The following is a 23106-nucleotide window of genomic DNA, read 5'->3' on the forward strand; positions in this document are numbered from 1 at the left end:
GGAGTCAAGGGGGCAACTGCCCCCCTGGCCCACTCAAAAAATACCCTTAGTTATTATAGCTAATACTTATTAAATACTCCTGCCTACATTTTGTTTTTGGGTTTATTAAATGCCACTCTGTTTCTTTGGTCTTGAAATAGAATACAACTTCTAAACAAACCATTGAGGAACCTTAAGTCCTTCATTAGCATGCCTTGCACTGAATTTTTTAGTTTGTCCCTACCATATTATAATTTGAACCTTTTATGGGTCCACCTTAACCAAAATAATAGAAATTCACATATATTACACTCGGTATTTTTCTAACTACTAATAGTTTCATTCATAACTTGAGTTTTGGCTCTAAAAAAAAAAAATTTAAAATAGATCATTCATGTGAGAAATATCTCAATAGATAAATACAATATTATGAATTAGCATTTTTTTTTTTTTTTGTGTATAATTACATTAAATATCAGTTAGCATTTAAATGAATAGCTTTTAATTTTTCAAGTTGATCTCAAATATTCTATATTCATATAATGTGTGTAAGTGTGTGTATCATATATAAAATTTGCCCCCCCCCCACTCAAATCCTGGCTCCGCATCATGAATTTTATTACAATAGGTTGTAAATAACTGATAAAAATAATTGGGGTCAAATTATTGCAACAACCTCTTCATTGTAATAGATAATTGGTTTATGAATATCATTGTAATAAATTGTAAAATAATTAATATCAAGTTATTGTAATGATATCTTTGTTACAATTTCATGTTTGTTATTGCAATAGATTGTAAAATAGTTGATACCAAGTTATTACTATGATATCCTCGTTGGAATAATCTATCACTTTAAAATGTTCGTTGTAATAAATTGCAAAAATAATGGGTATTGAGTTATTGCAATAATTTCTTCATTTTAAGTTATTGCAACAAATTTTCCTAATGCAATAAGGTATTAAAGCCTCTATTGGAACTGAAAATTATAAATTACTTCAACTAATTATTTAATAGTGTTTAGTTGTTTTAAGATTTGAAATGATATGACATGTTTGGTATGGGGTTCATTTGGAATTCGAGTAATTCTAGTGCCACACCCAAAACCACGACTTTGTTCACAACTTTCATATGTGGCAAGCCGCCTCATTACTTTGGGCCCCCAACATAACACAACACTTAAACCTTAATTATCCCAAATTTTCAATTACAAATCCCACCATAACTTTACTCCTCTAGTCTTCTTCTCCTTCCCAAAACCCATATGTGAAAAATCTTGAGAGTCAAAACGAATTGCAACGGCCAGAGTACTGGAATGATGGTGGAAAAAAGGAAAACTTACTTATCTCAGTCACGCCCAAAAAATAAAACCCAACTTTTAGAAACATTACCTCTCTACCTAAAAACCAAAATCCACTGCTCCCTAAACCCACAAAAAACATCATTCATCTCATCTCCATCTATTGTGAAAAAAAAAAAAAAATTATCTTCCAAATCTCAAAGCTAATTACCATCTGCCATCCAAGGATGTGATCGCGGCTACATAAGTTCATTCCACTTTGTCTAGTGTTTTCTCTATATTTCTATGTTAGTCTTTGATTTTTTGTTTTCCCTGTATTATTACTCTCATTCGGTAAAAATTATTGCGAATATTTGTTAGTTCACTTTGTACTACTATGCTGTTAGTTTACTTTGTCAATTATTTGTTGTGTTTGCAAATAAATTATTGCTAGGAGGTCCCCTATTTCAAGGTCCTCCACTGCTTTATATTTGGGGTTCAACACTTCAACTTTTCTTGTATAGTTTTACTCTATTTTGTTTCAATGAAATTTCAATGAAATCTAAATTGGACTAAAAAAAAAAGCAATCTTGAAGTTGTGAATTTGGTGTCTATAATCAATGAGTTTTCCATTTTTTTTTATTGCATTTGGAAATGTAATTTTTTTTTTCTTCTATAATAATGGCCAAAGGCTATAGACAACAAAAGTAATCCATCATTTGCTTTGCAAAATAAATGTGAATAACACATTTATATGAAGCACAAAATTTTTGAAAGGATAGATTATAATATTTAATTTAGAATTATTAATTTTCTTATGATTAAAATGATTTTATATTTTGATAATGTGTTATGAATTATATTGTATAGTCATGGCAGATGAAATATCAAATGTTTTCTCACATGTGAAATTAAACGAAGATAATATTGAGAATGATATGGTGGAGGGGGATTCAAATGAAGATATTGAGAATGATATGGTGGATGTGGAGTCAAATGAAGATAATATCGATAATGAAATAATGGAGTTGAGTGAAATGGTAGAAACAAAGAGTGTAGAAAACAAAGTGGTGGACCTTGGGAATGATGTTTAATTCCATTGTTGATATTGTGATATATTATAGAAGATATGCTAAAGAAAAAGATTTTGCGGTAGTTAAAAGAACTTCTAAAAAAGGGGATGATGGGGTGTTGAGGTATATGACCATTGCTTGTAGTTACGCTGGAAAGCCAAGGATTAGATTAAATCATCCTAGAATTAAAAGGACTAGATTTACCAATCCAATTAAATTGAAACCTTAAGCAAAAATAGATTGCAAAGATCAACTATGGAAAGTGGTAATTTAGATTCATGGTACTTGACCATAATCACGGATTGTGTCCAAGACAAACCTGATTTTACAAATGCAATAGAATAGTAGAATCACATGTAAAAAAAAAGCTTGAATTTAACGACAAAGTTGGTATTAGAATGAACAAGAGTTTTAATTCATTTGTTGTTGCAATAAGAGGACATAAGAATTTTTCTTTTCTAGAAAAAAAAAATGTAGAAATCATATTGAAAAAGTCAAACATTCACATCTTAGGGAAGGAAATACTAGTGCAATGCACAATTACTTTTTGAAAATGCAAGCTCACAATTTTAAATTCTTTTACGCAATGGATTTTGATGACGATGGTCGGTTAAAGAATGTATTTTAGGCTGATGTAAGGGGTAGGGCAGTGTATAAAAAGTTTGGTGATGTAGTTACAGTTGATACTACATATATGGTTAACAAATATGAATTGCCATTTGCTCCATTTGTTGGGGTGAACCATAATGGGCAATCAACATTGCTAGGATGTAAATTGATCTTAAGAGAAGACACAAATTCATTTATATGGCTATTCAAATCTTGGCTTGCATACATGTCTAAATGTCCTCCCAATGCAATTATTACGAATCAAGACAAAGCCTTGAAAAAAACGATAGAAATTGTTTTCCCTAATGCATGACATTGATGGTGCTTATGACATATCATGAATAAGCTGCCTGACAAATTTAAAGGGTACAAAGACTATGAATCAATAAAAGTTTATATGAAAAATGTTGTTCATGATTCATTGATAAAAGAAGAATTTGAAGAAAGTTGGAGTAAATTCATTAAGAAATTCCAACTTGAAAGCAATGAATGGTTACTTAGGTTGTATGATGAGCAGCATCATTGGGTGCATGAATGCTTTCTTTGATAAATACATTAATAAGAAAACTACTTTATAAGAATTTGTTGAACAATATGAGAATGTTTTGGCAACAAAGGTGCATAATGAAATTATTGAAGATTTTAATTTTTTTCAATTCATGTATTTCCTATATAACTATTTATGAGATGGAAAAAAAAATTTAGAGTGCTTTCACTTGGGAAAATTTAAATATTTCCAAAATGTGATAGTTGGAAGTATTTACTCTAGTTTGTCATCATGCAGGGAACATGGCAACTTTTCAGAGCATGAAGTACGTGAAGATGTATCATGTGGAGAAGGTCAGTAGAGTGTAATTTTCCATGTGTATTTTAATGAGAATAACAATAAAGTTAACTACAAATGCCGATTGTTTAAGTTCAAGGGGATAGTAGGCAAGCATCAAATTTTAGTTTTCATTCATAGGAAGATTTATTGAATACCAGACAAGTACATCTTAAAAAGATGGAATTGAAATGTCAAAATGAGGCACACTAAAATTTGAATAAGTTATGACAACTGGTCTTTGAAACCTGAAGCATGTCGCTATGAAAAGATGTGTAATGCCTTTTATGAGGTTGCTAATTTTGTAGCAAATTCTGAGAATGCGTATAAGAATATGATGACACAAATATGTGAAATGAAAGGGGATTTCAAGGAAGGGGGAAGTGCTTATAGTAGCAATAAGCCTATTTCTATCGAAAGAAGCTTGAAAAATTCTTGATTCAATGGTTGTTTGTCAAAAAGGGCGACCACCATTTAAAAGGAAGATGTCAAAGGTCAAAAAAGCTATTAAGGAAAAAGAAAAAAGGAAAAGGAAAAGGAAAAGAAAAAGGAAATGAAAATGAAGACTATAACTAACGAAGGGAATGTAGTTAACTAAGTTGAGACTTCAATTCTTGAGGAATTGTTTAGAAGGTTAGACTATAATTATATTATTTGCTTATTTTTTGGAAAATTAATCATTATTATTACTATTATTAACTTTTGTACTTTGTGTTTTTGTAGGATTCTACGATGGTCGAAAATATGTATGGTACAAATTCTACTATGGGATTTGGTATGCTTAAAACACATGAGAGTTTTAACTTTAATGTAAAATATTTTGTTTTCTATTATTAGGATGTTGCTAATAGGTTTAAAGTATACTGAAATGTTAATTATATTATATATAAAATGTAGGATTTTGAAATGCAACAGTCATAATCACAACATATTAGTGATAAGAGTAGTCAATTTTTTCCCCAATCACTCGTGTGACCAAACATGAGTGAAATTCTTAATATCATTGGGATATTTCCATATTTTAGCCAACAAAATATGTTACAAGGAGAAACTTTTCCATTTCAAACAAGTATGATTGGTCAAATGTGATAGGCCAAGAATGTATTGACCCCTTGTGATGAATTAACCAATTAATTAGCCAAGTTAATTAATTAATCTGATTAATAAGCAATATGCATGGCAGCACAAATAAATCACCAACTAAGTTAATATGTAGTGGAGAATAAAGTTGACATAGTGATTTATTTACAAATGGGGAAAACTTCCAAGGCAAAATCCCACCGGGTGATTTTAAGGTTACTACTCCTGAGAATCCATTATTATCACAACAATCGGTCATAACTAGAGTTGACAAATGGGCGGGTTGGGTCATAAATGGGTTGGGTGTGTAATTACTCATTTATCCATTTATGACCTGTTTATATATAAATTAATTATCCATTATCTACTCAACCCATTTAATTAGTAACCCGCCCATTTAACCTAATATGACCCAAATACCTCTCAAAGTAGTTGAATATCCTATTGACTTCCAAAAATACCAAAGTATCCTTAAATACCAAAAATGACCCAAATACCCCCCTACACTTTCAAAATTACCAATATACCCTTGAACATCCAAAATACCCATAGAATGATAAATCTAAGCTTTTAGAAAAACCATTGGATTGATGAAATTGCCCATGCCCAGTAAGACACCTGTCAGAAATTTAGTTTAATTTTTGACATTTAAAAAAAAAAATTAATTTCCTTTAATTAGTGTCCTATTTTTATCCAAATGAAAATGAGTGTATGTTTACTGGTAGAGATGCATGAGACAATCCTGGAACTGGACATCACTGAGTCAAAGAACATAATTATAGTTTTAATACAACAAGGCAGATGAAAACAATTTTTGAGATGGGAAATGTTGTATATATGGTGAGGGGGAAAAATCAAGTTGTTCCCTTGAGTTTTTTTGAAATGCCAGCAAAATACTTTCCCTGGTGGAAAGCTAAGTCCAACTCTAGCTCAGAAGGCTACCTTGATCCAAAGATGAAGTTTTGGAAGGCAGATAGTGATAATTGCAGAGTCATCAGCAGAAATTATTAAATTAAGAACAAACGAGAAAAATAGTAACTTCATGCACTTGATACAACCCAGTTCAATCTATATTTGTATAGTTGATGAAACAAATACTAGTTATGACAAGTTGAAACCTTAAACTCAAAGAAAGCAAAATTTTACTTTTACATCGTTCTTCAGGTATACTTGTCTCACCAAACCACTGCGGAGGATCAAATCCAGAACCACCTGACAAAGTACCAGAAAATTCATTCTTATTAAAATATACATATATACACATATTATACCTATAAAAACGAAAACAGAGAGATATACTAATTTATAACCATTATTACCAAGGGGATTGTAACGACATAGACGCCAAGCAGTTAAGACAGTACCCTTAGTAAAACCTAGTATTCAAAAATTAAAAAAGATAAAAATTTAGCATAGATAGTGCAGCTTTAACTCCTATATTGTCTTTAACTCATCGTAAAAAGACATGCGAGCACAGGACAGAACAACAGACCACCTCTCTCCCACTTAGCCGTTTCCATCTTAGGTTCAATTACTTTAAAATTGTTGGCAAAAATTTGACATGGACTTCTGCCATATACAAAATTAAAAAGGATTCAAGCATATATGTTGTCTATGTCATTAATCCCACTTATCAACTATCTCACTAGTCACTACCCAAGTTGGCTTATGTCATGCAAGATACTATATTTCAGTAATAATCATTGGAAAATGAAAATTCAAAGTAACCAGGGTGCTTTTTCATTGTCATGAATTAATACACAGTTTGTAACATAAACTTCGCATAGATTGTCATTTTGCTAGATAATTCAACAGAATTATATTTGATACAAACTAATCTTCAATTTAGAACAGTTTCTTCAAAATTGCAACACTAGACTTGTAAAACCACTCACCTACTTAGCAAATGTCAAGACCCACAGGTCCACAACTATCATGGTCTGATGACTACACCACAGAACTTACAGTTAGGGAACCAAATATGCATCATATCATCAAGCTTTTAATTATAAATATATTAAAAACAACAAATAGTCCAAAAAAAAAATACTTGGCATTTAATTAGAACTAATTGAGTTGTAATTATTAAAATTAACTAAACCTTATCATTATATGTAATGTGTCCAGAAATGCATAGGTGTTCAAAATCCTTCACAAGGTGCTCGTCATCATGATCAGGTATAACTAGCAAAGTAAAAAACTAGTAATTAAATATAAAAAGGGAGAATGCATAATTTAATAAAAATTACAAGTATATGAAAAAGATATTTACCTTGCCCACCAAACAACCAGCTAAGGGAAAATAACAAAGCCTCTACATTTTGTGGCAATAGACAACTGCGGTACTTATCAAGAATTCGACCACCAATGCTAAACGCAGACTCTGAGGCAATAGTAGTGATATGAATACTCATAATGTCATGAGCTATTAGTGAAAGTTCTGGAAAACGCCCACAATGTGATTCCTAATATTCAAGAATATCCAAGTCCATATGAGTGTTATGGTCAAACTGGGCATCTTCCAAATACACATCTAATTGTGACTTACTATTGATTGAACCAAAAATTTGACTCTCAAATGTATCAAAACCAACAATATCAACATCTCTTACCTTCTCATTAGCACCACTACTAGATGCATTTTCAACCATATTGTGTGCTTCATAATTAGTGGCACGTAAATATCCTTCGAAAAGGGAATATAACTTGTCACGAAGATCCATCACCATTTTTGTCCCATTAGTGCCATAAAGTCGCCTATAACCGAACTGCACAAACTGCAACTTATATTGAGGATCTAAAATTGCTGCAAATGATAGCAAAATGCTGTAACAATCCCAATATTTATCAAATTTTTCTTTCATGCTTTTTGCCATGTCATTGATTACTATATTATCATCTTCCATCTCTTCTAAAATACGCACATGAATTTTCCATACACCATGAAAGTATAAGTTGGTAGTAGGGTATTGAGTGCCTGAAAAGAGAGTGGTGATGTCATAAAATGGCTTCAAAAACTTTGCTATCTTCCCAGCCTTATCCCATTCATCATCTGAGGGACAAGTGCGAAAGCTTCCATCAATAATACTCAAATTGTGAAATGCATCCCGAAATGTAAGAGCTTTCTCAATCATTAAATATGTCGAGTTCCATCTTGTCAGCACATCTTGTCACACTTTCTTACTAGTTAAATTAGGGAGTTCTTGAAGACATTCGGCAAATCTTAACTTCCTCATATCATTGCCTCTCACATATTTAACACTTTCACGTATGTTGTGCACAGCATGCTCTATAATTTTCAAACCTTCTTGTACAATAAGGTTTAAAATATGAGCACCACAACGAACACGAAAGAACTCACCACTACAAGGCAAAGATGATCTAAAAGAAGGGTTTTTCTTCAAACTATTCACCAAGGTATCATTGTAAGAAGCGTTGTCTAAAGTGATTGTAAATACTTTTTTCTCAATGCCCCAATCTTTTAGAATGTTAAACAATCTCTCTCCCAAAATCTTACCACTATGAGGAGGTGGCGTATGAGAAAAACATAAAACCCTTATTTGCAACTCCCAATTTGCATCAATGTAGTGTGTAGTAAGAACCATGTACTCATCCGTTGTGGAAGATTTCCACAAATCTGATGTTAAGCAAATCTTGCCCGAGACTAACTCTAAAGCAAATTTGAGATTTTCTCTTTCTCTCTTATAGATTTTCAAAACATCTGACTTTGTTGTATTCCTACATATTGGCTTAACATCAGGATTTAGAAAGATATGAAGCTCTCTATTAACCTCATGCTCCGTAAATGAAAATGAGTAATTATGCCTAATAATTGCCATTGCAATCTTTTCACAATACATATCTTGATCAAGGGGAGGACAGTAAGGCACACTATCATTTTCTTGATGACATTTCTTAGCATGACGGCATAAATTACTAGTCCCATTCTCCATATCTACTGTTAAAATATTAGTACATTTTATGCACTTGACTTTTCGATGGCCATCTTCATATAAAGGTAATATTTCAAAGTCATTCCACACTTCAGAAGTCCTACTCCTACTTCTTTTGCTACCACTTGAAATTGTTTGTTCAAATTCATCCATCCCCTCGGTTACAGACATGGTTTACCTTAAAAGATAAAACAAGCAAAATGACAATTTCTACAAATATATATATTTCAAATCAACCAAATATATATTAATGAGCATTTCAAATATTAATTCAATTCCAGGCAAATTGTAGCATGCTTATAACTAAACACAAATAAATGGAAAGAGAATAGAAATATTGTAATTTGCAAATTACAGGACTAAAAATTATATCAACAAATTAAAAACAATAATAACGGTTGTTTTCTATCCAAAAGAAAAAAAATTAACAAAAAACTTCAATATAGTCTGTCAATTTCACTTTGTCTACACTAACAAAGTAAACTATTACTAGTGGTTTTTTTTTTAATCATTATACAAACAATTAGTTTAGAATGCTAGAGACACCTATGGGCATCAACCTTTAGACCTTAGACACCCATGTGAAGCTTAAAAGGCACACTGTATTACAAAGCTCTTGGTTATGAGGTTAAAAGATTCCATTAACAAAAAATGCATGTACTAAAACCATTACTACCAACACTAATAACAGAGAACAACTCGTAACTGAGTTCCATGAGAGTATAGTTCTCACAGGCATTCTATCAAACACCTGGTCAACAATCTCAAATAACTATACTAACCATCCACAACTTTCAAAACAAAAATAAAATGCCCACATAAACCAAAATAGAAGCAGTAAAAGTAAAGAAGAAAAAACACTCACCTTGGGTCTGTCTTAGAAGCAACCGGCAAGGCAACAACTGAACATTTGGGAGATAGGAAGGCGAGAGAAAAAACAAATAGAAGAAAGAGTGGGTTAGGCCCTTTCAAACCCTAACTTCAAAAAACACTACCTGAGAAATCAACCCAAGAACTAAGTGATTCAGGTATGTTCCATCTCTCTCTAGAATTTCCTTACTTTTTTGTTTGGTTATTGAGAAAATCTGAGGGAAAGTGTTTAAGGAGAGTGAGACTGAGCTTGAGAGGGCCAAATTTTTTGGCTTAGAAAATCTGAGGGAAAGTGTTTAAGGTTATACTGTTTATGTAAGTTTTAGATTTTAGAAGGGTTAAGTGGGTATTTGTGGGTATATTTAATTTTAAATTTTAAATGGGTTTAGTGGGTATTAGTGGATTTATCTATTTAGACCCATCTAATTAAATAACCAAATGGGTCTTTACCCATTTAACCTAAATATTCAAATGGGTTGGGTTAAGACTTATCCAAATAAGGTGGGTAATGGGTGGGTTCATGGATATGGATAAAAATTTCCACCCCTAGTTACAAGTAAAGGAATCTCAATACCTTATACTAACCTACAGTTGAATCCTTACCCCAATACACAATTGGACTTGTTCTGTAGTGACAATCTCTCCTTTTCAATGTTGGCTCCCAGTACGTGACTAACCACCAACTTGAGAAGGATGTTGGTTGCAAAGTTCTTCAGTTCATTAACACGATGAAGATCACGAAATTCCTTGGTTACAAAACCCTACGGCGTACAAACGCAGCAGCTTCTTCAAGAGAAAGATGAACTAGGGCATATGTCTCCAGTCACAATATGCTTGTGAAAAACTTTTGTTTTAAGTCTGTGACGGACCTTAAAATAATCCTTATATATGTTTTGGGTTGTGAGAAAATAAAGCCTAAACAAATATACACAAATTTGTGTAAAATCAGATCTGAAAAATCGGTTTTCGTAAATCTCGATAGATAGGTTATCTATCGAGCAGCTGTCAAGCATCGGGCTGAAGATCCCTTTTAAACCTCGATAGATGATATCTGTCGAGCTTTAAAATATAGCACTTCTTCACTTGATTCTTGAACAGATTTGCATGGTTTTAACACTTGGACTTGAACTCTTGTTCCTTGAAGTATTAAACACATCCTAGATTTACCCAATTACAAGTAAAGTGCGTTTTGTCAAAGGATTAGCCAATTCTAAATGACATATGTTTCTAACATGATTCACATATGTCCTAACAAAAAGTTTAGCATGCACCATTTTTTTTACCATGATAATGTACCTAGGGTATGCGCTTTTTCAATTAGCTACTTTTAAATTTTTAGTGAAATTTACATTGCAAGTTTAAGTGTACTTATTATAATATATACTATGATTCATTTTATTTTGTAAGGTCATCACTATCAAAAGGTTGGTATGAATCTCATGAAAAAGTTGATAACGAATCTTAGGTATAATTTTTCCCCCTTAACTATTTTAGAGATTTTATAAATTTATAGCAAATTTGAGTGTATTTATTGTAATATATATTATCATTGATTTTTATTTACTTTTTAGTTTTTAGGGTTCTCATTATCAAGAGGCCAGTATGAATTTTGTGGAAAGAGAAAAAAAAAAAATCCAAGCTTGCACAAAGATGGTTCATGTGATACAAGCTGACATGGTACTACAATATAATTTTTGGTGATCTCATGGAAGGGTGGAAGCACTTAGTCTGCTTTGAATAGATAGGACCATAATTATGTACAAGTATTTTAGACATTGTTGATACCCATTTTTGCAACAAATTTTCTACAAACTCGATTCAGCCAAGCCCGACTTCCTTATGGGCTCAATTAATGTATTATATTATATTTTATTTTATTCTTTTAAGCATGGCTCAAGCCCATGTGACTTATTGGGGAAATTGAGGAAGTGTAGTTTGAAGGGTATGGGTTGATTCCTTTCGGACCTTTCGCATGAGCCCAACACAAGTGTGTTACCAAGTGGGCAAGGGGCACTGCTAGCATCTCAAGCTCATGAAAGAGGTCTTGTACCTAAAATTTTCACCCCAAAAGTGCTTTTATGCTCTGGCTGACTGTGGCCTAAAGTTTATGCCTTAACCTAATTTTGCTACCATATTTTCTTTTCCGCCCAAAAAACACAACTGGCCCTAAACTAATTAGCTAGCCTATTGTAGCCACCAAATGCAGCTGTCAAAAGCCTACAATGACAAGGAAACAATAGCTAATGGAGTCAACCACGTTATTTCCAAAATCATGCTAAAAGCATGCTATAAAGTTGTAATTTGCAACTATGTGTTTTGTTGGCTTTAATTCCGTGCCAAATTTGATTGTAACTTTATTCAATCTTTTGTACCCTATATTTATTGTGGGATTTGATTGTAAGGGTTGTGTGATAGAGAGAGAGTGTGTGAAGACTCAAGCTATTGAAGACTGAAGAGGTTTTCGCGGGTAGCTCGCAACTTAGCATCCCGCGAAGTGATGCATGTGCCCTGCACATGACTGGAATGTGAAAAGTCAGTACAGATGAAGACAACTGTGTTTCGCAAGTATCCCGCAGGTAAGGCCTCCCCGCGATACACCTGCGAAACATTTTGTTTTGCTAGACTGTGCTATCTGATACACACTTTCTGTACCCACACTATATATACCAACATCACCCACAAAAGTTGAGGAGTGCTTTAGAGAGAAAACCCTAGCCACAAACCTTGAGAGTTAGAGATTGTTATACTCACAATCCTCTACACAATTGCTTGTAGATTTTCCTCAACTCCTACCTCTCCATTTCCATATCATTGAGAGGTTGATAGCCCAAACACCTACCACACCCTTTCAGAGTGTCAAGTGATATTTTGGTGCTGCTGGGAAGCATTGGAAGAAGTTAAGGATGGCAGATGCAGCATGGAGCTTGTTGTGGGATCTGGAGAGCTAAACAAGACACTGTTCCGAGAAGCCTTGTTGGAGTCGGAGCTTGGAAGGCTTAGGTACATTGGGTAGATTGGGCTTGGAGGGTCTCTTGCTAACCCATGTATCCCAACTGATTGTCTAGTGGATCGATTACAGCTTGGAGGACGGCAGAGAGGTTTTTCGCCGAGTTCTTTGGTTTTCTCTTCGATAACACATCGGCGTGTTATCTTGTGTTTGCATCTCTCTTCCCTACTCTTTTACATTCCATTTTACCACTATGTTGTCTTGATTATGGATTAGAGTAACTTGTTTGTTTATCCGCTCGCATTTACACTATTCCGTACTTAGTATTAAGTTAGTGTAAAATCTATCGAGCCGTAACTTTAATTAGGGGGTCTAAATAGCTCTTGTGTTTTTAACACATTTTCAAGCTTTCATATGCCAAACTCTTCCTTAAATAAAAGCAACCCGAGCCAAAACACTAAATTAGTATCATGGAGGATAAAAGCCTCTTCCATTACTAAAAAACTAGTCATTAGCTACACCCTAAACTCAATATAAAATCTCTTTTGAGCTCAAAAATCAAGGAACCACGTTTTCCCCATGGAGCTGAAACTTGAGAGGAAAAGCCCATTGAACCAGGAAACATTCTCACAATTCTAAACCTTAGGGTTGGAAATATGGGTACGGGGGAACCTTCCCTCTCTTCCTCACAACCTCTCTCAATTTTCTCTTCTCGTTGACTGTAGGTCGAACTTTCAAACCTGTTATGTTTTTATACTTTTTCTGCCCTTTTGTTAAGCCCATTCAACTAACTAACATTCTCACAATTTTGAAGTATAGGGGTGGAAACATTAGTACAGGGGAACCTTCCCTTTCTTCCTTATATCCTTTCTCAATTTTCTCTTCTCGCTGACTGTGGGTCAAACTTTCAGACCTGTTATGTTTTTATGCTTTTTCTGCACTTTTGTTAAGCTCTTTCAACTAGCTAACATTCTCGCAATTCTAAAGCATAGGGGTGGAAATATGGGTACAAGAGAACCTTCCCTCTCTTCCTCACAACCTCTATCAATTTTCTCTTCTCGCTGACTATAGGTTGAACTTTCAAACCTGTTATATTTTTATGCTTTTTCAGCACTTTTGTTATTAGCATTTTGATTCTCTCTTGTCAAAGCACCATTAGCCTTTTGTTCATTATACTTTTGGAATTTTGGGTTTGATTTTCCACAATAAACACTTCTAAAGAACTCAAGGGGAGATTTGGCTGTTCTCACATTTTCAGCCTTTGTCACAAAAATGTCCCCGACAAACATGAAAACATGAGTGCTTATGTAACTTGTTAGGTATCTTTTTGTAATTAGGTAAGAACCTTTACCATCTCCCTTGTTTTAAGTTTTGTTTGTTTTTTTATTTTTATTATTATTACTCAAGAGAATAAGGTTTTGGTTCCTAATTGTAATTTGCTTGTTTTTGTTTCAATGAAAGCAATTCATAAATCCAAACAAAGATTTTCATTTTCCAAACAAGTATCTCACCATTTTTTTTTTTTTTTTTTGGGTGTTTTGAGCCTTTGGTGTGTTATATTAACTTTTTGAGAGTTTTTATTTTGGGTAAAATGCAAAATTGACTTTCTAAGTTTTTTCTGATTTCATTTTAGTCCTCTAACTTTGTTTTTGTTCATTTCAGTCCTCTAACTTTCAAGTTTATTTAATTAAGATTTTTCCATCAACTTTTGTTATATGTTGTGGTTAATTTTTCAATTTTATAAATTCTTCTTCAAATTTTTTAAATTAAAAAATTCAATTAATGATTGAAAAATATTTTTCAGATTTTTTTTTCAAAAATTTTAACAAAAGTTAACGGAAAGGCCTTAATTGAATAAATCTGAAACTTAGAAAACTAAAATGAACGAAAGCAAAGTCTGAGGACTGAAATGAAATCTAAAGAAAGTTAGAGGGTCAGTTTTGTATTAGCCTTTTATTTTTATATTTATTTAAAAAAAAAAAAAAACATTTGAGGTTGAAGAGAGGGACTAAGGATTTTGAAGTTCTTTTGTAGCAATTGACAATCAACAACAACAATTTGTGTATTTGTACAATACACAATACTACAACATCCTTGGCATAACACTTTGAGCAAATCAACATAACAACAAGCAATTGAGCCATAAACTCCTCACACAAAGAACAAAAAAAAGGAGTGTTTTACAAATTACAAAGAACAAGTTTTAATATTTTATCCAACTTCCTTTTATACCAAAACAACCTTATAGTTGATATGCAACCGTTTTCTTCCTTTAAGCTTGTTAATGCCTAGTCAAGATCATAAGAGCAGCAACAATCTGCCCAGAAGTTGCTAAAAAGTTAGTTCAATTGAAGTTATTTCTTTACTTGGATGGAATTTAAAACACAAACAAGATTTGTAAGTCCATTGGATGAAATTTAAAACACAAACAAGATTTATAGGTTCATTGAGCAATGGGTTTTTGTTTTCGGCGATGGGTTAGGGGCTATTTGGTTTTAAAAAAACCATCACTCATCACTCCTCACTCAATTTTTGTCACTCATCACTCATCACTTAAAATACCCCAATTTCCTAAACCCCACATGTTTGGCACACTATTTTCAACTTCTCATCACTTAAATATTTCTACTTTTTGTGGGACCCATACCTAAGCACTTGGTCAGAGCCTTCTATTAGCCTACCTACGAAACCCTTATTCCCACCATTTTCTTCACTTCTCATTTCCCCTTCACCCCTCCAGTCCTGTTACTCTCCCAAAACACAAAGCCAATCCCATAAAAATAGAAGAAGCTCCCTCGCCGATCTCTACCGTCACCAGGGCCGCTTCACCCATCTCTTTAACGTGTATCGATGGCGCGATCTCCTTTGTCGTGACCTAGCTGTGCTGATGAAGTCTGAAGAAACACCGATCTCCTCCGACCCAAAACAAAAACTACTTCATCCCTTTTTGTACTCTCTCAGCTTTTGAATGGATCTGATTTATGTTTTTGGCATTTGGGTTTTGAGAAAACTGTTAGCTTTTATCTTGAAACTGTGTTTGCCTTCATTTTTCCCTGTTGTTTGGTTGGTGAGAAAATAATAAAGGAGAATTTTTTTTCATAGATCCCTTAAGTTTTATCGGTGAAATTTGTAAATATTTTTTGTGAGTATTGTTCTATTTGAAAAGTTTGTTTCTTGATTTTTTTTTTATGGGTCTGAGACTAATTGATGGTGCTGACGGTGGAGTCAGGAAGGATGGAGAAAAAAAAAACAACAATACCCACACACAAACATCCTACCCGATCATGGCTCTCTCGCTCTCTGTCTCTTTCTCTCTTTGCTTTGGTTGTTCTACTTGTGGAAACTGGTTGGACTTCAAAAAGGATTTGTTAAAAAGAAAATATAACACCAAAAATGTTCTATGATGAGAAAGGCGAAAAGGAAGAAAAAAAAAAAAAGAACTGATCAGCTTGTAGTGAAGAACAGAGAAAGAAGAGAGACAAAAAGAAAGAAAAGTGGAGAAAGAAAAAGAAAAAGAAAAAAAGGAGAGTGATCGGTGAGAGAGAGAAGGAAATCTAACTTGACAAGACTAGTGGGTCCCATGTATATGTGTTTAATTACCAAAAATGCCATGGAAACTCAATTTTGATAACTTGAAAACACCTAAAATGTGTTTTCAATTTCCATAACTCATCACTCAAAAATCAGAAAATTGAGTGATGGAAACAAAAACTAAAAACACATCCAAACAAACTACTCAGCCATGAGACCCACTAGTTTTGAGTTATGGATGATGGAAACAGAGTTATGGGTGATGGAAAACTACAAATCCAAACAACCCCTTAATGTTTCACAAGGATGGGTTTTCATTTTCCGATGTGGGATGGCGTTTTCTAGTGTGAGCTTTCCGTTTACGAGCCACCATGCCAGTGCTCCAGCAGCTGCAAATCTAAGACGAACAATGGTTTTTGTGGGTTTAGGGAGCAATGGGTTTTGGTTTTTTGGTAGAGAGGTAATGTTTCTCAAGGTTGGGTTTTTATTTTTTGATGTGAGATGGTGTTTTTCGGAGTGAGTTTCCTTTTTGGCACCGTCATTTCAGTACTCCAGTCACTGCAATTTGTTTTAGCGCTCAAGCTTTTTCACATATTGGTTTTGGGAGGGAGAAGAAGATTAGAGGAGTAAAGTCATAGTGAGATTTGTAATTGAAAATTTGGAATAACTAAAGGTTTAAGTACTGTGTTATGTTGGTGGGCCCAAGGTGGTGAGATGGCTTGCCACGTATGAAAGTTGTGAACAAAGTTGTGGTTTTGGGTGTGGCACTAGAATTACTCTTTGGAAGTGGTATAACCTATACCTATTATTAAATAGCATTGTAGGCCTTAACCCTAAATTGTTGCAGAAGGCCCAAGAGTCTAAAGATCCAACAAATGAAAATGGGTTCTTTATTGGATTTTGTGTTAGGTGCTAATAGTTTTCTTTAATGGGTATGAGTTGAGTTTATTATTGGGCTTAATGTAGTATTTATTTTGTTATTTGGTTAGGATGTTAGTAGATTGGAGTCATTGGATTTAGTTTATTGCTAGATCTTGGGTTATAGCTTATGGGATTGAATAGTGGGTTCATGGAGTTTGAGCTCTTGGATTTGGATAAACAAGTTGGTTATAGTTTATTAGTTTGGGTATCATTTGGTTTCTAGCTCGAGTTGGACTTATGTCTGGGATTTATGGGTCTTGTTCTTGGGTAGTTTTGATTTAAACTTAATTAGGCTTTTCTTAACTTAATTCCATTTAGGTTCTATTTAAACTTTTTTAGTTTAATATTGTGACAGTAAGACTAAGAAGAATCATAAAGACTAAGAATTTGGAAACAATTGGTTGTACCTTTAGAGTAATAATTTTAGTCATAAAATGAGGTTGAAAACATACTAAAATTTAGTGCACGAAATCAAATATAGTATATAACATTAATAGTTGCATATGTAGGCTACATAAAAATACACTACAAAACACGGGAGTTATAGCCGCGTTTATAAAAATGCGGCTATAGAATACATCTACGGCCACATTTATATGTGCTTATAGCCGTGTTTTTTGTTTAGGCCCTATTGCCGCGTTTGAAAAACGTGGCTATAGGACCAACCAAATAATAAATTGTTTTTTAAGCTAACCTATGGCTGTGTTTAGAAATGTGGCTTTAGCTTGCCTATGGCCGCGTTTTTAGCTAACCTATAACCATGTTTTTAAAACGCGGCTATAGTTGTCCCCTATAGCCGCCTTTTATAAACACGGCTAAAGTATGTCCTATAGCCGCATTTGTAAAAACACGACTATAGACCCCTTAAACCTATAGTTATGGGTTTTAGGCCACGACTGAAAACGCGGCTATAGGCCAAATTGACCTATAGCCATTTAAAATGTGGCTATAGGACTTTTTTTTGTAGTGATAGAAGAAGGCACTTAAATTGATTAATGTTAGCTAGTATATTGAATAATGGTTATTATTGACATGTGATTTTTTCAATTCAGAGATCGTTTAACTGAGTTTCCAGTTTTTTTATAAAATGATGTAGTCTATAGAAAGTTGGGTCAGATGTTACTTCCTTATCAATAAAAAATAACTCTTATGGATTACCATTTTATATTGAAAATTTGTAACATTTATTGAGGAAAAATTACATAATTCTCTCTATAGCTTGAGACTGGTTCAAATTAACCCCAAATTTTAAAAAATTTCAATTAAAATGACGAGGTTACTTTTTGGTTTGCTAGAGTGGTTGTGAATTGGTTAGTTTGCTTTGATGATGAGGTTTCTAAATTGATTCAAGTTAGCCCAAATAAAAATCTTATTAAATAGCTTTAAAATATTGTACCAGACAAGTGAAGGTTACATTTTGCAAGTTTCTTCTCCTGCAATAAAATATCACCTTGTGTTCATGAAACAGGTCTGTTAATGCTTGGATAAGTGTCAAGCATAAATTACTTGATGTTTGGTTAATTTTAGTTAACAATAATGAATGGACCAATTAAAAAAATGATTAAACAAAATTTAATTGATTTTTTTTTTTTTAATAAATGCGGAGTATTATTTGAAACCATCCAGGCATGGAAAGGCTTTAGTGAAAAATATATAATATATATCCATTTATATTTATTAGTTTATAGTATTCTGTCGATATATTTTAGTAAAAATTATATAATATAATTTATTCATTTATTTACTATTAGACAACAAAATCAAGCCTGAGTGATAGTAAAAATCTAGAATCTTATAATTTTTTTAAAGGATTTTTATTAATAATTAGTTTTGAGGCACGTGTAGTGCACGTGACAAATATTATCAAAAAAGGTTCATAATAAACAATACTGCAATTCTATAGCGATTGATTTTAATTAAAAGCTTATAGAACATAATTAAAAACAATAGTAAATAACAAAGTTATTTGAGGACATTGAGAGAGGAAAATGAATCTATGCTTGAAGTATTGGTGTCCTCTAAGGATTGAATTACAAGGCTAGAGCATGATACGAATGTGATCTATCATGTGGAGGACATGTTTCCATAATTCAAGTGAAAAGAATACATAATCATTCTTTTGAGTTGGATTTTCACATCAATCTTCTTCCTCTATCTTCTTGAGACAGAATAGAAAAATATGTAAGGATACTAATGCTACAAAATATTTGACCAGAACTTATACAAATAAAACCACCCACAAAAAACTAACCAAAATGAATTTCAAATCATAGATCAAAAGGTTGTAAATAGTAAATACAATGATATTTAGAGATAGGTCATAAAACCCTTAGCAATAAAAGAAATGCTATGTCTATAACACTTTCAAAACAAATCCTAACTGGTAGATTGGTTGCTATGAGTGAATAAAAAAGTAATTTAAGTTGTAAATTTAAATTAGAACCACTAACAGCTTACTACCTATGATTTGTTGTGAAAATGTTGTGGACGTAACACTTCTCTAACAATAATTATTGCTGTAAAGATTTCAAAATTTATTTCACCTAAAAATATATATATTACTAAAACATCATTTTTTTTTTTTTTTAAAGTTGAAATAAAAGAACCTGGAGGTGTAGAAAACTTGAAAATTAAAGGTTTTGATTAAATTCTCAATTAACATCACATTAACCATGTCAATCAGGTAAGGCTATGATTCATGATAAATGAAACAAAGATGAATATTTTGCAAATCAGCATATCCATCAGCACTACAAACCAACAAGAAAATATATTTCAATACTTGGGTTATACTAACTAAGTACATAAACACTACATCTATGGTTCAACCAAATTCTTCAATGCAAAATTCCGAGACCCATAAATATGAAATCTCACATTTATAACAAAGTCTTCAATCTAAATCCTCAACACCGATAAATCCCAAATCAACCACGTGAATAAATTTCCAAGTGATCAATCTATACAAAAGCTCCAAAAACCAAAATTTATAATCAATTTCCAAATTATTTGTAAATCTCATACCAATTAATTAAGATTTAAGCCCAAAAAAAAGTTACAAATTTTCTTTCTTTTTTCTTATCTCTATCTCTCATGTCCTATGTTTATGTCTATCAACAAAGCTACTGGTAGAAGAAAAAGTTAACAAAGATATAAGAAGACGCAGTGGTCTCATGACAGTCATGGGGCTGACATGTAAAATACCCAAAAAAAAAAAAAAAACAACAACAACAGCACCACCACCACCACTTAAGACTTCACAACTTCACTACTTTTCAAGGATAAATAAGATATTACATTTTATATAAATAGAAGCATGCCGTTTAAGTACTTCATAAGTCATTTTATCAAACACATACAACTGAACTTTCATTATTTACATAGATGTATAGATATTTTATAAGGATTTTTTTATTATTATATAAATTAGTAAGGTTTAAAAGGATTTTAACAACTTAATAAATGTTTGTTTTCCTCTTGTACTTTTTTCTTTTTCACTGGACAAGATTAAAATATACTCCGTATAAAATATAAGATAAGTTCAAATCCAACCGAAAGGATAAAGTTTAAATCCGTCCATTGTCAACGTACCCTCAAATCGAAAAGTACAAGTTGTAATTTTTTTTTGGGGATCGATTTTATTTTTATATATTCCTTTTAAATCTCAACATAATAAGCCTTTTATTTTCAGGGTTTGTTTAGTAAGCAAGCTTAAACTCACATTTTCACATTTTAAACAACATTACACACATTTTCATACATTTTTTCACCAACACGTATTTCAAAAAATTACAAACAACATCACTCAAATTACTCTACCAAACATCTTAATATTTTAACTTAGGACAAAAATCTTCTTTAAAAAAAAATCTTAGGAAAAAATTCAAATAATGGGGCCATGATAGCATAGAATTCTAACCATAGGTAGGCCATTCAAAATTTGGATAAGCCCCTCAAAATGGCATCTCTCTCATTGTCCCATTTTATTTTTGTTTCGTCCATCTAACGTTTCCACCATATGGTTTCTTCTTCAACAATCTACATCAATCCCTACATGCATTTTTAATGATATTTAACACGTTCTACTTTCATCTAGAAAAATGACTTTTCATCATATTTCCCAACCAACAAACAAACAACGTTCTTACCGCGATCCGAACACACCGCTTTTTTTTCTTAGACCAAGACGACGACAACAACAACAACAAATAAGCCCTCGTTCTTATACAACACAACCCAACAGAAAAATCATAAACCACCACCAAATTCACAGAGAAAGAGAGGGAGAGAGCTGAAATGGCGTCGTTTGACTTTAATTAAAAGCTTATAGAAGATAATTAAAAACAACAGAAAATAACAGAGTTATTTGAGGACATTGAGAGAGGAAAATGAATCTATGACCGAAGTATTGGTGTCCTCTAAGGATTGAATCACAAGTTTAGAGCATGGTACAAATGTGATCTATCATGTTGAGGACATGTTTCCATAATTCAAGTGAAAAAAATACATAATCATTCTTTTGAGTTGGATTTTCACATCAATCTTCTTCCTTTATCTTCTTGAGACAGAATAGAAAAATATGTAAGCATACTAATGCTACAAAATATTTGACCAGAACTTATACAAATAAAATCACCCACAAAAAACTAACCAAAATGGATTTCAAATCATAGACCAAAAGCTTGTAAATAGTAAATACAATGATATTTAGAGACGGGTCATAAAACCCTTAGCAATAAGAGAAATGCTATGTTCAAAACACTTTCAAAACAAATCCTAATTGGTAGGTTGTTATTGGTTGTTATAGGTGGATAAAAAAGTAATTTAAGTTGTGAATTCAAATTAGAACCAATAACAACTTACGATCTATGATTTGTTGTAAAAATGTTGTGGACATAGTACTTCTTTAACTAAGTACATAAACACTACATCTATGGTTCAACCAAATTCTTCAATGCAAAATTCCGAGACCCATAAATTTGAAATCTCAAATTTATAACAAAGTTTCCAATCCAAAGCCTTAACACCGATAAATTCCAAATCAACCACGTGAATAAATTTCCAAGTGATCAATCTATACATAAGCTCCAAAAAACCAAAATTCATAATCAATTTTCAAATTGTTTGTAAATCTTATACCAATTAATTAAGATTTAAGCCCAAAAAAAAGTTACAAATTTACAAAAAAAAATTTCTTATCTCTATCTTTCTTGTGTCCTATGTTTATGTCTATCAACAAAGTTACCAGTTGAACAAAAAGTCAACAAAGAGATAAGAAGATGCAGTGGTCTCGTGGCTGACATGTAAAATAAAAAAAAAAAAAAACCTCAGCAACACTTAAGATTTCACTACTTTTCAAGAATAAACAAGTAATTAAGTTATATATAAATAGAAGCCTGCTGTTTAAGTCTTTCATAAGTCCTTTTATCAAATACAAGCAACTGAACTTTCCTTATTTACATAAATGTATAGATATTTTATAAGATTTTTTTATTATTATATAAATTAGAAAGGTTTAAAAGGATTTTATCAACTTAAAAACATGTTTGTTTTCCTCTTGTACTTTTTTTCTTTTTTACTAGACAAGATTAAAATATATAAAATATAAGATAAGTTCAAATCCAACCAAAAAGGATAAAGTTTAAACCCGTCCAATGTCAACGTACCCTCAAATTTGAAAGTACAAGTTGTAATCTTTCAACTTTTTTATATTCCCTTTTTTTTTTGGGGGGGGGGGGGGATAGATTTTATTTTCGTATTCCTTTTAAAATCCCAACATAATAAGCCTTTGGCTTTTGGATATTTGATATTTTAACTTAGGACAAAAATGAAAAATCTTCTTTAAAAAAAAAAATCTTAGGAAAATATTCAAATAATGGGCCCATGAAAATGAAAGCATAGAATTCTAACCGTAGGTAGGCCAATCAAAATTTGGATAAGCCCCTCAAAATGGCATCTCTTTTATTTTTGTTTCGTCCATCCAACGCCCCCACCATATATGGTTTCTTCTTCAACAATCTACATCAATGATCAATCCCGAC

This window comes from Quercus lobata, chromosome 8, assembly GCF_001633185.2.
Source record: "Quercus lobata isolate SW786 chromosome 8, ValleyOak3.0 Primary Assembly, whole genome shotgun sequence".
In the NCBI taxonomy this organism is placed as follows: domain Eukaryota; kingdom Viridiplantae; phylum Streptophyta; class Magnoliopsida; order Fagales; family Fagaceae; genus Quercus; species Quercus lobata.